Genomic DNA, 17,975 nt, shown 5'->3' on the forward strand with positions numbered 1-17,975 from the left:
TCTATGGATTATGTTATACAAGAGGTCATATTACACATTCACAATGTCCTTTCTGGATTTAAAATCTATAAATTTCTATTAGGAGCATTGGCTTTCACAGGCTGCTGACTTTATGATAAACTCTCTGCTGGGTCTCAAATGCTTCATGTTTGGTCTTAGGGGACAATATTGTCCATATATTTATTTTGAAAGAAAACTTTCAGCTGACTAGGAACTGAAGAAATAAAATAAACTTTCAGCTTAAAAAAAAAACAAACCAAAAAAACTTACCACCACACACACAGAACAATAGTTCAGTTTTCTCTGTTGAGACTCTTTGCTCAGCCAAAAAGGCACTGAACAAAAAATGGGTAATTTTTGTAGCAGAGACTGTGTCACCACAGAGAATCAGATTATTCATTTCCATGACAGAAGATACATGAAACAAGGAAGTTAGGCGGGAACAGCTAAGCAGGCACCTGGGATATATCCAGAGTACCCTGGTGCAGCTATACTACACCGGCTGACCCCACCTCTTTACTGCTCATCCTGATTTTCACACACTTGCACCAGCTGCAGCCCTTGACCACAAACACAAGGTCACTGGTGATGTTATCCACCAGCATCTCTCAGTGTACAGAAAGAAGAGGGAAAGCCAAGCCAGAGACCAGACCCCTTAGCTGGTTGCCTTCCAGTCTCAGGACTGTTACTGGGATGGAGCGGCCGGTCCCAGCAGGAACAGACCCCCAGGGAAGGGGGATGCTGAAGCCACAAAGAAAGCCTGGCAGTACGGCGACCCTTTGGCCAAGACAGAGCTGCAGGAGATCTGAAATGCTGGAGTATGGCCAGGTTTGTGACCAGACTGCATCCACGTTGGGTAGGTCATTTGTGGTGAACAAGGAACACCAGTCTCCCTTCCCTTCAGAGTCTTTGCAGCAGTTGAAACATTAAAAAAAAATAATTTGTAAAGCCGTCTACATTGCTAAAATAGTAATGCCAAACACAGTGCAGCAGAGCCTGCTTTAACCTTCTCTGCTCAAATGTTCTTCATTTATTAGGTCTTTGCTTTTTCATCTTCATGAGAAATATCCCCATCTGTTTGGTGGCAATAATTCTAGGTTTCAGTATTTCGTTCCAAGGTGAAGCAAAAAGCAAACTATTATTCTATTCACTGAAGACTAGAAAAATGGCAAATCTTGAAAAAAAAATTTAAGATTGAGATGGAACAGAATCAGTTTCTCCCTACATAAGAGATCGATTGAAAAAATAATTTCCTTAAAAGACCGTGTCTGACTCTCATTTTTTTCATTTTCTGGAGTTCTCTTCAGAGACTTACCGGGACTGTGGTTGCTTAAGGTACAAGGACAGTATCATTTGCCTTTTATTCTGTATGAGCACAATAAAGCAACCCCTTTTATTCTGTAGAGCAAATTCAGTCCATGTAAATGGATACATCTCCCTTTTCTTATTTTTTCTTGCTCTCAACACACCTGCTTACTGCAGGGTTGCACTTGGCTCTTTGTCTTTGTGAGACTGCTTGCTTGACCGATTCACATACACGTTAAAAAAGCCATTTCACTTTATATGGCTTAGCCACGAATGTCCAGATGGGAATTGAACTCCTCCTTAGCCACCACCTACTGGCATCTTCTTTTCTTTATCCTCTCCTAACGCTGTTGCCCACTACATTTAACATCCAAAAGGGCCACCCATTTCACCAAGCGCTATACAAATACATAGACAGTCCTTGTGTTCATAATTCCCACAGGTTTTATAAGGCTAAGCAGATACACAGGGAGGTGAAAAGGCTTCTCCAGCACAACGTGGCTGGAAAATTCATGCAGCAATCCACCTCCCTGGCTGTGCTGCTGCTTCTTGCTCTACAGACACAGTGAGTCTTGGAGAGCTTCTGTCTCCTGGTTAGCTGTTTCAAGACCTGACCACGGTGGGAAACTGACTTTCTTGTGATTTGGGGAAGGTTTACTTAGGATTGCTGGGGAGTTACCTCCCAGCTGTTCCCTATTAGAGATATATCACTACTAATGTATGGAACCATTTACTTATTTGTTGGAAGTGTTTAACAGAAATTTAGACCCAGTGCTCCAGAAGCAGTCTGCTCCTGATAGACACAGACTGAGAAATTGCATTGTAGCAATTGCCTTATTGTCCATCATCTTGGGTTTCCATTACTTATAATTTATAGAGGTAAATATAGGGAAGATGCAGACATTTTATCAATAATGACAGCAGTTCTGCTGAAGCCAGAAAGTTGCAGATAACTCTTCATGACCCAGGAAAAAGAAAATGAGAGGTGATCAGTACAAATACTGAAATACAAGGGCAGGAGCACATGCTGTGTCTTACAACAGTATATATTTAAACACTAAATATAATCTGGGGCCAAGTTGCGGGCAGAGTGGGTGCTATTTACACAGAAGACTCTCTTTTCCGAAATGTAAGAAAGAGCAACCACTTGAAATTAAAGTTACTGACATGGTTTCTCAAAACTTTTCTGAAAAGAAAAAGAAAGATTTACTGGTGTAAGGGATCATTCTTATTTCTATATTTCTTCTGATGAGCACTATGTTAGCTGCTACATACTTGCAGTGTATAAAAAGTCCAAAAAATTGTTTCTGTATACTGTTCCTTTTGTGCTAGTTCAGTCAGCAATCATCTTTTTTTCCTTTAATTTCTTTACATAGATTTTCCCAAAGTAGCATCTGTTTTGCCATTTAAAAATTAACCGTGTAAGCACAACAAAATCAGAGAGATGTCAAAGCTGTGGAAACTTCCCTTGCAACCACACAAAGCCAAGTTTTGGATGACTGTTGCGAGACGATGAATCATCTCAAATCATGGAATTCGGGTTCAGGTTCAGTAAGCTAGCTATTATGAAGCTCAGCAAATCTATATCCACCTCTGATGTGGTGGTGGTGTGCTTTTTGGATTTTGGAGGGGGAGGGGTGTGTGGGAACTTCTAATATCATTATTCAGACTTAAACTTTGCCAGTTACATATTTCAAAGCCTTCCTTAAATGAACCAGAAGTCCTGTCCTAAACCCTTGACAACTCTGATTGACAAATCCAAACAGAGCAAACCCAAAAATGTAGGGAAAAGTGTTCTCAAAGACAAGTGTTTGCAGTCAGCAAAAGAGCTCTTAGATACAGTTCTCTGGGTAAATCCTGGCAGATGAACTCAATTAAGAGACAAAAACAATTAAACAGCGATGTGTGACAAAAATTGGCTAAACTCTGTAAAATCTCCTTATTAGGAAACAAAAGAATTATCATTCTGCTGTTTTCCACAGAAGGAAGGATGGCCTCTTTCTGTCTGTGCCCATGGGGCAATGCCAGCCTCTATTCACAGTGGTCCAGCTGGCAGCCCACAGACCATGGGATATTCCCATGTGCCCCCTGCCTTCCCCTGAAAAGCCTGACAATGTGCAGGAGGAAAACAATGCTTCAGCAGCCAACACATCCTCCTGCACATGCAGCACCAGCCACGGAGCTGTCTAGGAGCTATTGCCCTGGCTCCTGGGGGAAAAGGGGTGCAGGACACCCATATGCGTGCTTATGGATCAGCACAGAGACAATCATTAGCTGCTTTTGTAGACCCTGAGCATGGGAAAAGGGTGTCTCAAAAGCAGCTCCAGTTACCACATCTCCTCAGCTTTTGACCAGCTAGTAACTCCTTGGCTGACAGGCAGATGTGCAGCAAGAAACAAAACCCCAGTTTAATCCTGTCCATTTTTCTCCATTGTGACTGCGCCAGAGCAACCAAGAAATGTGCATCTGTTCTGATCCACATTATGCAATGTATTCCCAGCTTTCATTTTGGAAGAGATACTATCTTTCAAAGATAAATTAGATGCAAGAGTCCCAGAAAACTTCTGGTACAAGTGTTTTGGAGGATTGTGAGGTTTAGGGCAGCCCTCAGCCATGTCCTCCTCAGAGGGCTGATGGCCAAGAAACCATGCCGGGAAACATCTCCATGGGAAGCCCCTAAGCTCTGAGTGACGGGAGATCGGATAAAATGTCCAATATGTCCTTGTCCTCCCAAGGCATCCAGGGTTAGCCACTCTTGGGGAATAATTGTTGTCCACAAAGGTCTGATCTAAAATATTCATTTTTTAATGTTCATAAAGCAGTAAGTAGTCAATGGTCACTGAAAGCAGCTTACTTAAATGGCCAATGATACTGAAAAGTTCAGATAGACTTCCGTGGATATGGGGTAGTCTTAGAATTCTTTGTGGTTATCGTTCCACTTTTAACAAGATAGGAATTAATTTAAAAAATCAGAGAATTTTAAAGTTCCAGAAATAGACAGTGAGAAGTATCCTTGAAAAAATAAATTATTGGATTTCAAATATTGTTGTTGTTGTTGTCATAATTTTCAAATCTGGCAGGGAATTCAAGACATAGTGTCTAATACATTGAAGTCAGAAAGAAAAATTTCAGAATCTGCAAGAATATGAAAACTTCTTGGTGTAAATGTTTAAAAGAAGATAAGGAATATCCTGACCGCCACCCCCACCCACCTCTCTTCTGAGGAAAAAAAAAAATTACAGCAAGTGCCAAGCAATCTTTTTGGCTCCCAAATCTTTCATGTAGCATGTATAATAGGATTAACTTTAATTGCTTTCAGCCTATATCTAAAGATGAAGAACAGGATACCAGCTGGTTGGAACAGAGCTACCACACCAGTCATTATCTATTAAAAAACTGTCTGGCTCACACCCCAATTGCACATAAATGGGTGCTCCTTGAGGTCAACTTTTTTACCTCACCAGCTGCCTTAGCATTTCACAAACCTCTGTCACCCTCAGAAGGTGTGCTCAGGTTATTTCTTCTTGTTGTTTGGGCCTGCATCCTGCAGGATTTGGGGTGTTTTACTCTTGCATTGTGTCTAAGTAAATGTTTGACTGTACGCAGTTAGGTCCACAGTTTTCAGACTAGGGGCCATGGTGGATCAGTGTCAGACTGCTAAACATCTCTCAGGACTGACCCTTTTGTTAAAGCTCAGCTACTTTTTCACTGAATTATCTCTTCCTCCACAAAGGAGACTATTTGTTTCAAGTGGACTGCTTTTGTTGTTAAATACTGCTCAGATTTAACAGACAGCAGAACTACACCTTTGCCTATACGCAGTGTGCAAACCAAAGAGAAAAGTAATTCTAGTGAATGAGTTCTCCTAGCCTGAAACCATTCTCTGCACTAGCAAATATTTAAAAGAAGAAAAAAACCGTGGAATGTAAATGGGTAACATTTTCTACTGCTGAAAATGTTCCATATGACCTTATAAAATGTCCTTTTTTCTCCTGGATGAACACCAATCTCACATATGCAATAGAATATTCATCCCTCTTAGAGTAATTTCTTTCTCAAAGAAATTTATCTTTCAGTATTGCACTACAGATTCCTTTTCAGTGACAGGACTGCTGGTTTTCTCTGAAACTAGCAATAGATTGCAATCCATCTCCCTGCTTTTATTTCTTCCCTCTTCTCCAGAAGTGTTTTAGAGCATAGCTACTTCCATCTTTTTAAAAAACAACAAAACGAGTAGTAAGAAATTTGGAAAGTGAGTGGAGGATTAGAAAAAGATGTCAGATGTCAAAAGCTCCTACATGATATTACAGTGAAAAGCCCAGTCAGGTAAATGAACCTTGTGTTCCTGAGTCCCTCAGACACCTCTTGGAAGGTCCATCCTACTCCATGCTTTTCTGCATCTTCCAATGTTTCCATTTGGGGAAAAGAAGGTGTCTGTCAGCACAGCATTCCTCCGGCTTAGCCTGTGTGATTGTCCCTTTTCCACCCAGACTGAGTCAATTTATTGCTCAGGATAGACCACTCCACATTCCAGTTTGTGGGACCAGTGTGCAGTCTGGGCAGCTACCACAGGCACACTTGTGCAGTGGATATAAAAGCAGAGCCTTTCTAGGCATGAGGGATGATCTCTTTGCTCAGCAGATGGCACAGCAACAATGGATACTCCCTTCTGCTTTCTGCAGCTCTGAAAGATGGAAATAACTGCCTCATGTAAGGAGTGATGGTTCAACAGCCTTCTGCTGAGCCCCAACAGCTCAGATAGGCACCTCATAGCAGGGTGAAACAACCCAGCTTCCCAGCTGCAGCTGAAGCTTTCATGTGGAGAGGCTGATAGGGAAAGAAACACTTTAGGACTTGCAGGGATCCTCAGGGATTTCCAAAAGCAGAGGGTATCACATACTTACACAGCATGGAGCATGCTGTGATTGCCTTTTTACCCCACCTGCAAAGCAACTCTTGAGGAGCAAACACATTCACACACCACGGTGGGGTCTCAGTCTGGTTCCAGAATTTCTGTGGGAGAGAACAAATTCCTATGGATCTGTATCATGAGCTTGCCCCAGGCAGCTATCACCCCAATGCCATATCAATGCAAAAACAAGTGATTACTCCAATCTGGGACCCAGTTAGCCTCCGGTACCTGGGTAAATGATGCAGAGATGCAAGCTGCTAGTTGAGGCCATGTTAGGGCAATTTGGCAATGGTATTATGGAGTAATATATCTATGGGTAATCAGCACTGCAGATATACTTGAAATTCTAGCAAGGTTCAAGAAAATGGGATTCTTAGCTTGTTCTGGGAACACTAATGGCACACACAGGCCTCTCACACTCTCTTGCAGGTGTCAATAAATGAATTCTCCACAAGAATTTTCCTCCTGAGTTTGCAGGTCTCACTTGCCATCAGTGTCACGCAGAATGGGACTTTGAAATATGGCTCCTTCTCCCAAAACTACAGCGTTTGCTGTATTCTTCCTGTTTGACTTGAGGATGGGACTGTGCTTTACTGCCACCTAACCAGAAGTCAGATGGACATCATGAAAACATGGAAGCAGAAGCAAAGTAGGAGTAGAAGGAAGCCCTAGGCAGATACAAATGGTTCTCACAAGCTGCAGACATTGCCAAGGCACAGGAGATATTATGATGTCCTGCTCAGCTCCCTGGCAGTACAGGGAGGAAACATCTGCAGAATGATGGGGAGATGCAGGAAGAGAGAGCATTGAGGGATCAGTCCTGAAGGACTTCACCAGTGAACATATTGTAAGTCATGGCAAAGCTGAAGCAAAGCTTATGTATTCAGAGGAACTCTTGTTATCTTCATGTATTCTAGGGCAAAAGGAGAGACAGTTGTGTAGATATGTCTGTCCAATTTAGTATTCCTAGCTGCCTCAAAAGAAAAAAAAAAAAAAAAAGAAAAAGAAAAGGAAAAGAAAACAAGAGAAAAAGAAGAAAAAAGAGGAAAAAAGAAAAAAAAAAAAAAAAAAGAAAAAGCTCTAGAGTATGATTCACTTCATCCTAAAGTAGATGTTAAGATATGTCAGATGAGTCACAGCCTAAAATTGCCTATTTCATGCCATCAATTATGAAAGGGAGCCCAGAGTGATTAGTTCAGATGAATACACCTACAATTATGAATGTTAGATGAGCTGAATCTCCCCAGAAAAGTTCTCAGTAAGGGTGCAAGTATGGACACAGGCTTTGGTACACACCAGTTCAGCAGTGAAGATACTTTCTGGAGGCTTTACCCTGAAAAGCCAGCTAGGAAAAGCCTTGCAGCTGCCTCGGCCATGAAAAGCAGAATTTGTACTTGTCCACATCACCTCCTCATTTAAACACTGAGCCTTAAATCTACCCTATCAGTTATTCAGAGAGCTAGCTCTTATCTCTGAGAGAAAACATGTGATTTCTGAGTAAAAAATACACCTGGCATTAGTCATGTAGGTTTATGGATCACAGTTTCCACATAAAGGCTTTGTGGGGTCTGCTGTTTGAACATCTAAGTCTGTACTTACATACACAAACTGATTTCTATGGCGAACTGAGCTAACGCAGAAGTAGGAGTTACATGTCTTTCTATTACACAGATACTTGAAATTCAGCCTATTGCTACTGATACAACAGAGTCTGTGAGAACAGGAATGATCTGACTTATTCTCTAGTGGAATGAGCTTGGTGGAAGCTGGAAGAGCTGCACCCTGGCAGAGGATCAGAGGGAAGACAGGACACGGGGGCAAGCAGTAGGTCCATCACTCCAGAGGAAAAGCTGAGTCTACACCAGGACCTCCACTGATGTGAGCCGCCCTTTCAGACCTCTGCAGATAAGAGCGTGTCGGGAAAAACTGCTTCCCCAGCCTTTCCTCCAGTCCAGCTCTGGAAGAAGGAAGAAATGGCAAGGGAATAGGCACCCTGCCAGTGGGACCAATGCACTGTCAGCAAAATTTTCCATTTAATTTAATTGTTTATTTACAAAACATTATTTATACAACTATCTTTCCCTTATCCACCAGTAGCTAGCTTATCTGGCTTACAGACAGGCAACACCATGGGGCAGAAATACCCATTCCTCTCGCCTCAACTGTCCATCCTGTGTCCAGCAACACATACTCATTTTTATGCTGCACCTGTGCAAAGGTATTTCCATGACCTTATATGGGCCTGCAATAAGGAATTTTCTTGAAACTGGGGGTTTGGTGCAGAAACCCCCAATCAGCACTGAGGGAATCAGCTCAGGGCCAGTAGTATCATCCTGGAAGTAAACTGCTGCTTCCTGGCCCATCACAAGCCATGGTGATGGCCTGACTGCATGGACGGAAAACTGTCTGTAGTCACTGACACCGTGCAAGTCTGCAGCAGACTTACGTGTGCTCTGCACAGGAGTGCTTTGCGCAGAGGTGGTCCAGCCCTTGGGCAAAGCTGAGGTTACAGATCTGCTTTCAGGACTTTGTGCCTCATTATGCCCAGCCATTCAGATGGGAAGACCTGGAGCCAACAAAGAAAGGTGATTAAAATGTTGCAAGTTCTTTATGAAGAAATTCTTCTCACATTTCCAGCTAATTAGAAATAATCATGTAAGCTTCCTCCCACCCCCAATTTAACAGATTGGTGACATTTGCCTTCAGAGCTACCTTCCCAGAGAGTGCTATCAGCGTGCCACAAATTCTGTTCACTTAATAAATGTCTTGAGGGCTCTATAATATTTGAAAAACAGGGAGAGCAAGGCTACGCTTAGGTGGATCAGAAAAGCAGTCAAAGTGGGCTTTAGCACAGATGGCCCCTATGACTGTGAACCACACGTTAGTTGAAATGAAACGGCTATGCAGATGAAATAAAAGCTATTAGGCCACTAAGCACAGGCCTGGGACACAGAGATGGTCAAGACACCCTGCAGAGTGAGGAGGAGGGCAGTGTGGCATTCTGAAGGAAGGTGGCAGCTTGACAGGAGAAATAAAGGGCGCCTCTTGGCACCGTGCTGCAAGTGCCAGGCTGGTCCCCCTGCGGGCATGCCACACTTGCCGCACCATGCTCTTCAGCAGGGGAACGTGCATCTCAAGTGTGTTAGCTGGCTTGGTTCAGGATATGGCCCTTCAACCTGGTAGGAATTTCAACTGCCTCGTGCTCTGGAGCACAACACTGCCTTTGTTTAGGGGTGGCTGTAACTCAGGATTTTGTTTATCTCAGTGAAAATGTAGCTCGGATGTAGTAACCAATAGCACAAGAATGTCTTCCTTTGGTCTTTCATGTTTCCTCTGTGGCATATTTGCGAGAAGTGGGTGCAACAGAGAGAGAGATCAGGAAGTGTTTAATAACCTCCTGGTTATTTAATCTGTAAATACCAAGCTTTGAGGGGACTTTGATGTAAAAGTACATCAAAAGACAGGGTTAGAATTCAAAATTATCTCAACAAACAGGAGATTTAGGCTGAAAAAATAGCACAAAACTCAGTGAGATAAACGCAAGTTAGTTTGGGTATACAAAAAATAATCAACTAAAGACCTACTGAGTGGGGAAAAACTCAGTAGGAGTTGTGCAGGAAAGGATGTAGGGGTTGTGATGTGTCCATCATAGGCTGAACGTGAGGCAGAACTGTTATACGAAGATAATACTGAGGCGTATAACAGGATTATAAAGCATCCAAAATAACTTTTGTTCAAAGCCCAGCTCTAGTTCAATGTCTGAGTTTGCACACTGTTTTCAGGAAAGATGGAAACTGTTTGGAGAGAATCCCCAGTGGAGAAAGATGGATTAACTGGGAAATATAGCTTGAAGGACACTTCTAGAGGTCATCTAGTCCAAACCGCTGCTCCAAACAAGGTTAACTTCAAAACATTGTTCAAGGTCTTTATCATTGTCCAGATCAGTTTTGAAAATTTCCAATTCTACAGTCTCTGGGATATGAGAAAAACTCAAGAAATTGGATTTTATCTCTGAAGGGCTTAAGTTCAGTGAGATTCATTTGTGATTTGTAGGATTTATATTAACTCTTGGGAGATGCCTGGGTGTTCAGTGAAGGTGGGCTAGCATCCCCATAGTATTCAGACATTCCCATTTCCTGCACCCCATGGAAAATACCTGGACGGAAATCTTCCCTTCCATCTCCACCTTATGAGTGGTTAAGTTGGCCTTGTAGCCAGTCCGTGCCATTGGAAAGGTCTGAAGCATCCTGGACCTGACTTGCTCAAGAATTTAGTTCTAAACACTTATTTGCTAGAATCTATAAATGAAAAAGGGTTATGAATGCCTGTATTTTTATTTACCTAAGCATATTAAAATGAAAGGATAACCAGATATCATAAGAATCACTTAAGTGCAGAAGGATTATTTTAGATTCCATTTCCACCTTTATCATGATCATATGTCTTCACTGGAGACTCAGCCTGGATGACAACTGGCCGTGCCAGAGTGTGGGCTTTTCCATTGCAGATGTCATGTTTTCACTCCAGCCATGCACCTAGCTGTATTGGGGTCCTTTCTGCAGAGACCTTTACCTTTTCCTGTCCAGTACTAACAGAGCTCAGCTGCCCAGGATGCATGGTGGACAGGCTCCAAAAAAACACCAACATTTAACTGGGCTTTAAGTGCCTCCTCAACTATTCGTAGAACAGAGGGTCTCCAATTTGGAAAATGGTCAAAGTCAATAGTAGACTGAAGACACATCTTTTAGATGGCTGGTACACGTTAATGCCCTGCACACACACATAAACACACCCACATCTCTTTTTGTTTTGAAGTGATGAATTCACCATCATATAGCAATTATCCAATTCAGAAATGAGTCATATTAACTACCAGAAGAGTGAAATCTGTCCATGCAGTAACTTTCAGCATTATAAATCTCTTTGGAAAATATTCTATTGGACTATTTGTTCCTGCGTTTCAGAAGAAAACAAAGGGGCTGGTTCAGTTTGGCAGCACAGAAGTTAGCCAGGCAAGGACAAGCAAGAGGCAGGCAATCCAGGCAAAACCAAAATCAAGTGAGGTCTGAAAACTTGTTAATGTAAATTTCAGCTCAGTGCTGGAATCCAGTGAAACCTTCAAACTCATTGTTATTCACTAAGCAGATCGAAAGAGTGAAATGAAATTCAGCAAATTGTCCGCCTCTGCAGAGTACAATATGTTCATTTTGAAGGGAAACCAGTGTACGGATCGAAGGTGAAACGTAAGCCACGCTTACCTCGGGGGGAGGAGTGGGGGTTCAATGGTTTTTAAAAAATTCATGTCTCTCCTTCAATGCACTTGCATATACCACACTGGCCTGCTGCCCCCTTCAATACGCTCTGGTGATAAAGTCCATTCTCACCTGCTGTGTGCACTGATGCCAGGGCAACAAAGGTTCACAAGTGGCAGTCCCTCTGAGGTCCCGTAGGAGCCAGACTTTTGACTGATCCTTTATTAAAACTAACCTCTGGTTCAGCCCTGCTCCCGTGGCATTTTGTGGGAGCTAATTCAAATTTTCTGTGTGGCCTGCTTGATTGAACTACAAAGCTAAAGGTGAAAAGCTAAAGGTGAGTAGGGAAGACTCTTCCTTCACCCATGGTGCGTGTTACCTTCTTCCTGCCATTTGAGGGATTCATTTTGTTATAACTACCCAGACACACCAGTTTATTATTTGGCCTGTGACATTCTCCATCAGAGACTAGAAGAATTTTTTTTGTGGACACCCACAGAAAGAGACGGTGTGCGACAAAGGACTGTACTACTAGACAGGACCAATACAGCAGGAAAAGAGCCAAAGGAACATTTTCCCCTTTGTTATGGGGGATCTGGAGTAGCTTGCTCAGGTAACCAGAGCTCAGCACCCTCTGCCCCCACTTACTGCTTTATCTCATGCTGTGTTACCCCAAGCATTCAAGCCCAGCCTCCCTTCAGGGAAACACGGTGGTCATGGCTGGGTTTCAGCCCTGACTGCCTGTCTGCCACGCTGCTGCTCTGCTGGCCTGGAGAGCGAGACTTGTCGCACCTAAGCTTAGAATTGCCCAGTTCAGACCATCCACATCCCCACTAGTGGCACCAGATTCATCTGGGAAACGGGGAGGGGAACACAAACCTGTCAGATTTGTCAGATCCAGGTTAGATGTCTGCCTGGGGATGAGAGTAATGATTGTGTCTCTTCAATAACTACGAAGGGAACCTGGGAAAAGCAGATGAAATGAACATGCTAAATGAGATGTAGCACTGACATTAAATGGGGTGACTCGCATCCAAGGTAATTAGAGGCTAGCAGAGTTAGGGTTAAGTAGCTTAAAGCAGAAGACTATTTCCATCGTTTATTTTTTATTTCCTGAAGTAGAAATGGTAGGAAAACCAGTTCTTCAAGGTCCTAGCGGCTAAAGATTGTAGCATGCTGCTTCAGAGCTTGCTTGATTAGTATTTAATTTCAGTCAGTCATGCTCTCCTAATGAAATGTCTCACCTATAACACTTCTCTGAGCTTTGGGGGTTTATTTTCCATAGAAAATTATCTTTTAATGGGAATAACACTTTGTACAACTAAAGTTCCTTTCTTCCAGCGAGTGCACAGTACTCTGCAGTTGTTAGCTGCATCTCTCATCACATTATTTCTCTCTTGTTGCCAGAAATGCACTGATAAACAGGGATTTCTCTCCAGGGCAAGTCTTTCCCTCTTGCAATGTCTGGCAAGATGGGCACCGATCAACGATTAAGGTCAATCTCTCATGTCCTCGTATGCGATGTTCTGGTAACAAAGCAGTAGCTGAGCCAAGAAAGAGCTCTGGCTGCTCATTACACCACACACACTCCCTCGTTTGTTAATTGTGTTTGAACAATGAAAAGTCATTCTGGAATTAAATCTGGTATGGAAGTTCTCAGCCAAAATGTGCATTTGCTTGGGACATTTGGGAAGCAAGGTAGTGGGGATAGATTGTCTGCATCTTACTTCACTGAAGGTCACATGGCCCCCGTGCACTTTCGGGTGAATTCAGACCACTTACAAGGGTACCTCAGGAAGATTTAGGCACCAGAAAAGGAATTCGCGGAAATGGTGAGCACTTTAAAAAGCCTAGGGCTGCCTATAGCTGCCTAACAACGACCCATACATCTGTCCATGAGAGGAGACAGGCTGCAAACAGGGGCAGCCCTGCTGCAGCAGAAGGCATCAGGGCAGCCTGGGCTGGTGGGGCCCCAAAGGCACGCTCAGATCCTGCAGCCCAGCACACACAGAAGCATGGGAAGCAGCCCAAACACAACCCACTGGCAAGAAGATTCCCAGGCAGCATCATGTGCTCAGTTGGGGTTCATTCCAAAATTGTTTAAAAAACCTAAATTACACATCTTTCAGACAGGGGAACAGTGAGGCAAAGTCCCGAGCCACCCAGCAGCCCTCAGCAGAGCCCTCTCCCTGCTCTGTTTGCTCTGCACATACTCTCAGGGCTTTGCTGCCTCTGATAGAAGTATGAGGTTGAATTGCCATAGCAACAGCATCAGGCAGGTGCAAAATGCGGTGTTTTCTCCACCAGATGTAAAGGAAAACCTTTCTGCTCCGGGGAAGGGGCCTGTCAGTCGTAATGAAGATTGTCCTCTCTTCTTTTACCTGGAAACATAGCAAGGAAAAGTCTTTATTGATTTTTTGTGAGGGAACTGGGGCTCCAGGATTAATCATCTTCTGATGTTTATTTTTGCTACACAATAGGTATCCATATAGGTACAGGCAAAAAGGATATGGGCTAGATATAGCACCGTATACAAAGCAGTGAAGGGAATTTCTCTTTGCAGCAGACAGGGTCAATGAGAAGGCAGTGAAATGGAAAATGATGCTGCTTTTCCCAGCTGCCCAGTAAGTGTCCTGGCCAGAGCACAGGTCAGTTCCTACAAAGTAGAAGTGACAGAGGTAGCCCAGGGAGATTCCTCCCTGCCTTTCAAGGCTGCTGGGGGCTTGTACTTGGGCCAGGCATGTAGGGCATGCCTCCTTGTTTGAGACAGACCCAGTTTCCCCCCAGTGTGCCCCAGGAGCAGCTTTTTGCATCGGGGATGGGATTGGGATACTCCCAGAGCTGAGCTCTGGGCCAGCATGAGGTGGAACTGCAGCCACTGAGACATTCTCCATCACCTTGCCTTTAAACTTTGCACACCTTGGGAAAGCTGGAGGAGAGGGGTGTCTGACAGAATAGCCAAAAAGCACCTGTGTTTTCATTACGTTACACACCTGAAACCTCAGTGACTGTGCCCTGAAGAGGAAGAGGGGGAGTTGTTTAGCCACATGTATCTGCATAGCCATCAGCCAGTGTACTTTGTAGTTTGTCATTGAATTTAATTATTTGGGGGCTGTTCCTTATTATTTTGAAGTGGCCCCTGCTCCACACAAATGCTTTATTTTACTGTTGAAAATATCAGAAGTAAATAACACTGAGACAGAGGTCAGAAAAATGTTAATTACAAAGAAGGACCAAATCCCAGAGCATCCTAAATTTCTAAATCATGGGTACTGATTTTTGTGTCCTTCTCTTCGGGTTTTGTCACGATTTTTGTCCTGTTGTTGTTCCTGGCAGTTTAAAACAAATTACTCCTAGTTCCCATTAACTTTGCAGCTACGACTACATTACCAGAGGGGAGCCTGGCGTGCAGACATCATTCCTTTCAGAGTGGCAGCCTTGGCCGCCGAGAGCTCTCCTCCACCCCAAACACTTCCTAACCTACAGCTGACAGATACAGCCACCTGGTGGCATTTGTGTGGGAAATTAAGGGCAAACTTTTAGGGTCGGCAATCCCAGCAGAAAAGGGGAGAGTACTGTGTACGAATAGCTATCAGCTTGTCTGTCACACCGTCTTGCAGAAGAGTATTAAAAAAACCAAGCCTTCTATAATAGTCTCTCAAATTTTCCCACCTTTTTTTTCCCTATACATACATATATCAAAATTAATTTTGATTTGAAGAATGAAGTCCAGGAACTAACTGGCATCACAGTCTTCCAGGCATTTTGTAACATTATCAGTCAAGTAATGAAGTGTACAGATAAACCACGAGACAGGTGAGCAGCGTCAGTGCGTCTTCTGACAACAAATAGCTCTGTGATGCTGGCTAATCGATTCTGACTATTAAATGTGTATTTCCATGTTAAAACAGTCCTCCCTTCTGTTTCTTAGGGAGTCAAATCTAGGGTAAACAATTTGTTTATTTAGTAGTGTTATTAACAGTATCAAATATGTTACAGATCAAAAGTGACCAAACTATTTAATTGACAGAGAGAACTTTGACCTGTCAAGGAAGTCCGTAAAAGAGCAACAGAAAAGCAGCAAGGCCATCCCCTTCAAAGGCACTGAAGGCTGCTGTTAACTATATTCTGAATCATAAAAAGCACAAATTCAAAGTAACACGTGCTAACAGCCCCCTCCAAAGCAACCTTCTAGCTAAAACAATACATCTAAAAATACATCTGCTGATGAGGTCAGTAGGTTTATCCCCATTGAGAGTCAGAAGGGCAGGAACTAAATAATAATGCAGTAAGAAAAAAAAAGGAAAAAAAAGTCTACAGCAGTGAGAAAATACAGTGAGAAAATAACAAGCTCTTTGTTTGTAGTTTCAGCTTTCCTGACCAGCTCCAGTATGTGATCTCTTTCCTGCTGCTAAAACTTCAAGTTCAAATGATCACTGTCCAAAGTGCAGAATGATTATTATAATAAAAATGCATTGAATACCAACACAAACAGCTACTAATAAAAAACATTTCATGGTAGAAGATTCCCTCACCCCACATCCCTGAGTAAAGACACAGATCTAGTGTAATTATTGCTGACAGTGACTAATTTACTCATCACTAGACAACAGCGTCCACTAGACTCTCTGTGTAGGTGAAGATGGGATGGCCAAACTGTGCTCATAGTATCCTCTTCCCCTCAGTTTTCTGAGAGCCCAGTTCATGCTTGGCACATAAGAGATTTCCTTGATCCCACAGAAGCCTTGTGTGTAGAAGAAAATGTGGCGGCTTTTAGTCCGGTAAGCACATTCTTCAAGCCATCACCACAACCAAGCTGCCAGAAACTTCCAGAAATACCAAGAGGTGGCAGAGCTTTGGGGCAGTCAAGAGTTTTTCCAATGAGTGAAAAAAGACAGAAGTTGAAATCTGTAATTGCTTTGAGGAGAAGCAAGAGTTTCAGGCCTGACGCAGGACTGCTAGGGCCACTGCAGAACAGCAAGCAGAGATGGAAAAAACTTAATCATGAGCCAGCTCAGCAGCTACAAATGTTCCCAGTGCAATGCCCAGTGAAGGGATCCAAACTAATTCCTGCTTAAAAGCAAAAGCCTATTTTAAAAGACTCATACAAAGAAGAGGGGGGAAAAAAGAAAGGAAGAAAAAAAAACCCCAACTACTTACTTGGCTTTATACTTCAGCCACACTGTGTGCTTGTTGCTAAGGCACAATCTGCAGATGTGTGCTGGGCTTGCAAATCATACTAAAGCATCTGCGCCTGGTGACCAGTCCTGCTCCTCAGTAAGCGTTTTCTCCCCTGACATCTCAGAATGACAAGAGTTGACCTTACTGACACTGCTGCCCTAGAAGAAATAGAAGGGAACATTTGCGTCACTAAAGCAGCTCCATTGAGGCGAAAGCACCATGGCACCCAAGGCAAGCCCCGCTGAAGCGTGAGGTCCCCAAACAAAACTCTCTGTGAGTCTGCATCTGCTCCCATCACAACGAGTGCCAAAAATGCCCTTGACTTCAACTAGAGTAGGATCAGGTGCTCTCTCATGGGAAAGGCAGAGTCATCCTAGGCAGAGAAAACCAGAGCCTATCAAATAGGATAAAATACAGCAATTGTGAAGGAATCCTTCAGGGGGATGTGGGGGGGAAAGCACCCCTGTATTTCCATTATTGCTACTGGGTCCCTTGGTGAGATTAAGGTGGCTGTGAAACTCCCAAGCCTGCCCCTGTAGGGACAGGGTTGGCAGGTTAAGACACAGTTATTTTAGAGCCAGGGTGGTTGTTTTGGTTTTTAAGCTCCCTGAATCTCTTTTGATAGCTGAGCAAAACTGGCAAGGTTAATAAAATCCAGGCAGCTAAGAGGCAGCTGTGACACTGCTATTCGTAGGGCATCAAACCAAGAGGTCAAGCATGCTGACTTCAGCCATGTTACACTTGGGATAAATGGGACCCATAAGATTTTTTCTCAGTTCACATCTGTGCAACAGCATTGTGTTGAAAAGCCAAAGGTTTCTCAGCCCTGGTACATTGCCCAGCTGAGCACGCTCCTGCTGCTTCTTCCAGCCCAAAACCTGTGCTTTGAGGTGCAGCAGCACCCAGGCATTGCCTTCAGGGTCGTCTCTCTGGGCTCATCCAGGGGCACACTGAGCTGTGCTGTACCCCGGCAAAGGGCTGGCACTCCAGCAGTGCTGGCCAGGTCCCAGGCACATCCTCGCCAGCCTCTGTCACACTTCACAGCCACCTTCTCCTGTAACATAGTCCTGGTGGGGCTGGCTGAGTCGTTCATGGCTTGTCCCTCCAGAGACCTTGTGCTTGCAGGCCACACAGTTCATAACACACAACTCCTGCCAGAGCGGGGGCTTTGGTCTTTTTTTAAAGCCATTTGCTTTAGACCACACGAGCAATACACAGAACCAGCCCAAAGATGAAATCATCTATATGCTGTGCCATCCTTGCTTTGTCTCACCACCCAGAATTGGTTTTGGAAATTAAGGGAAATTCATCTCAGGAGAGGAGCG

Source organism: Falco peregrinus, chromosome 4 (genome assembly GCF_023634155.1).
Source record: "Falco peregrinus isolate bFalPer1 chromosome 4, bFalPer1.pri, whole genome shotgun sequence".
Classification (NCBI taxonomy): Eukaryota; Metazoa; Chordata; class Aves; order Falconiformes; family Falconidae; genus Falco; species Falco peregrinus.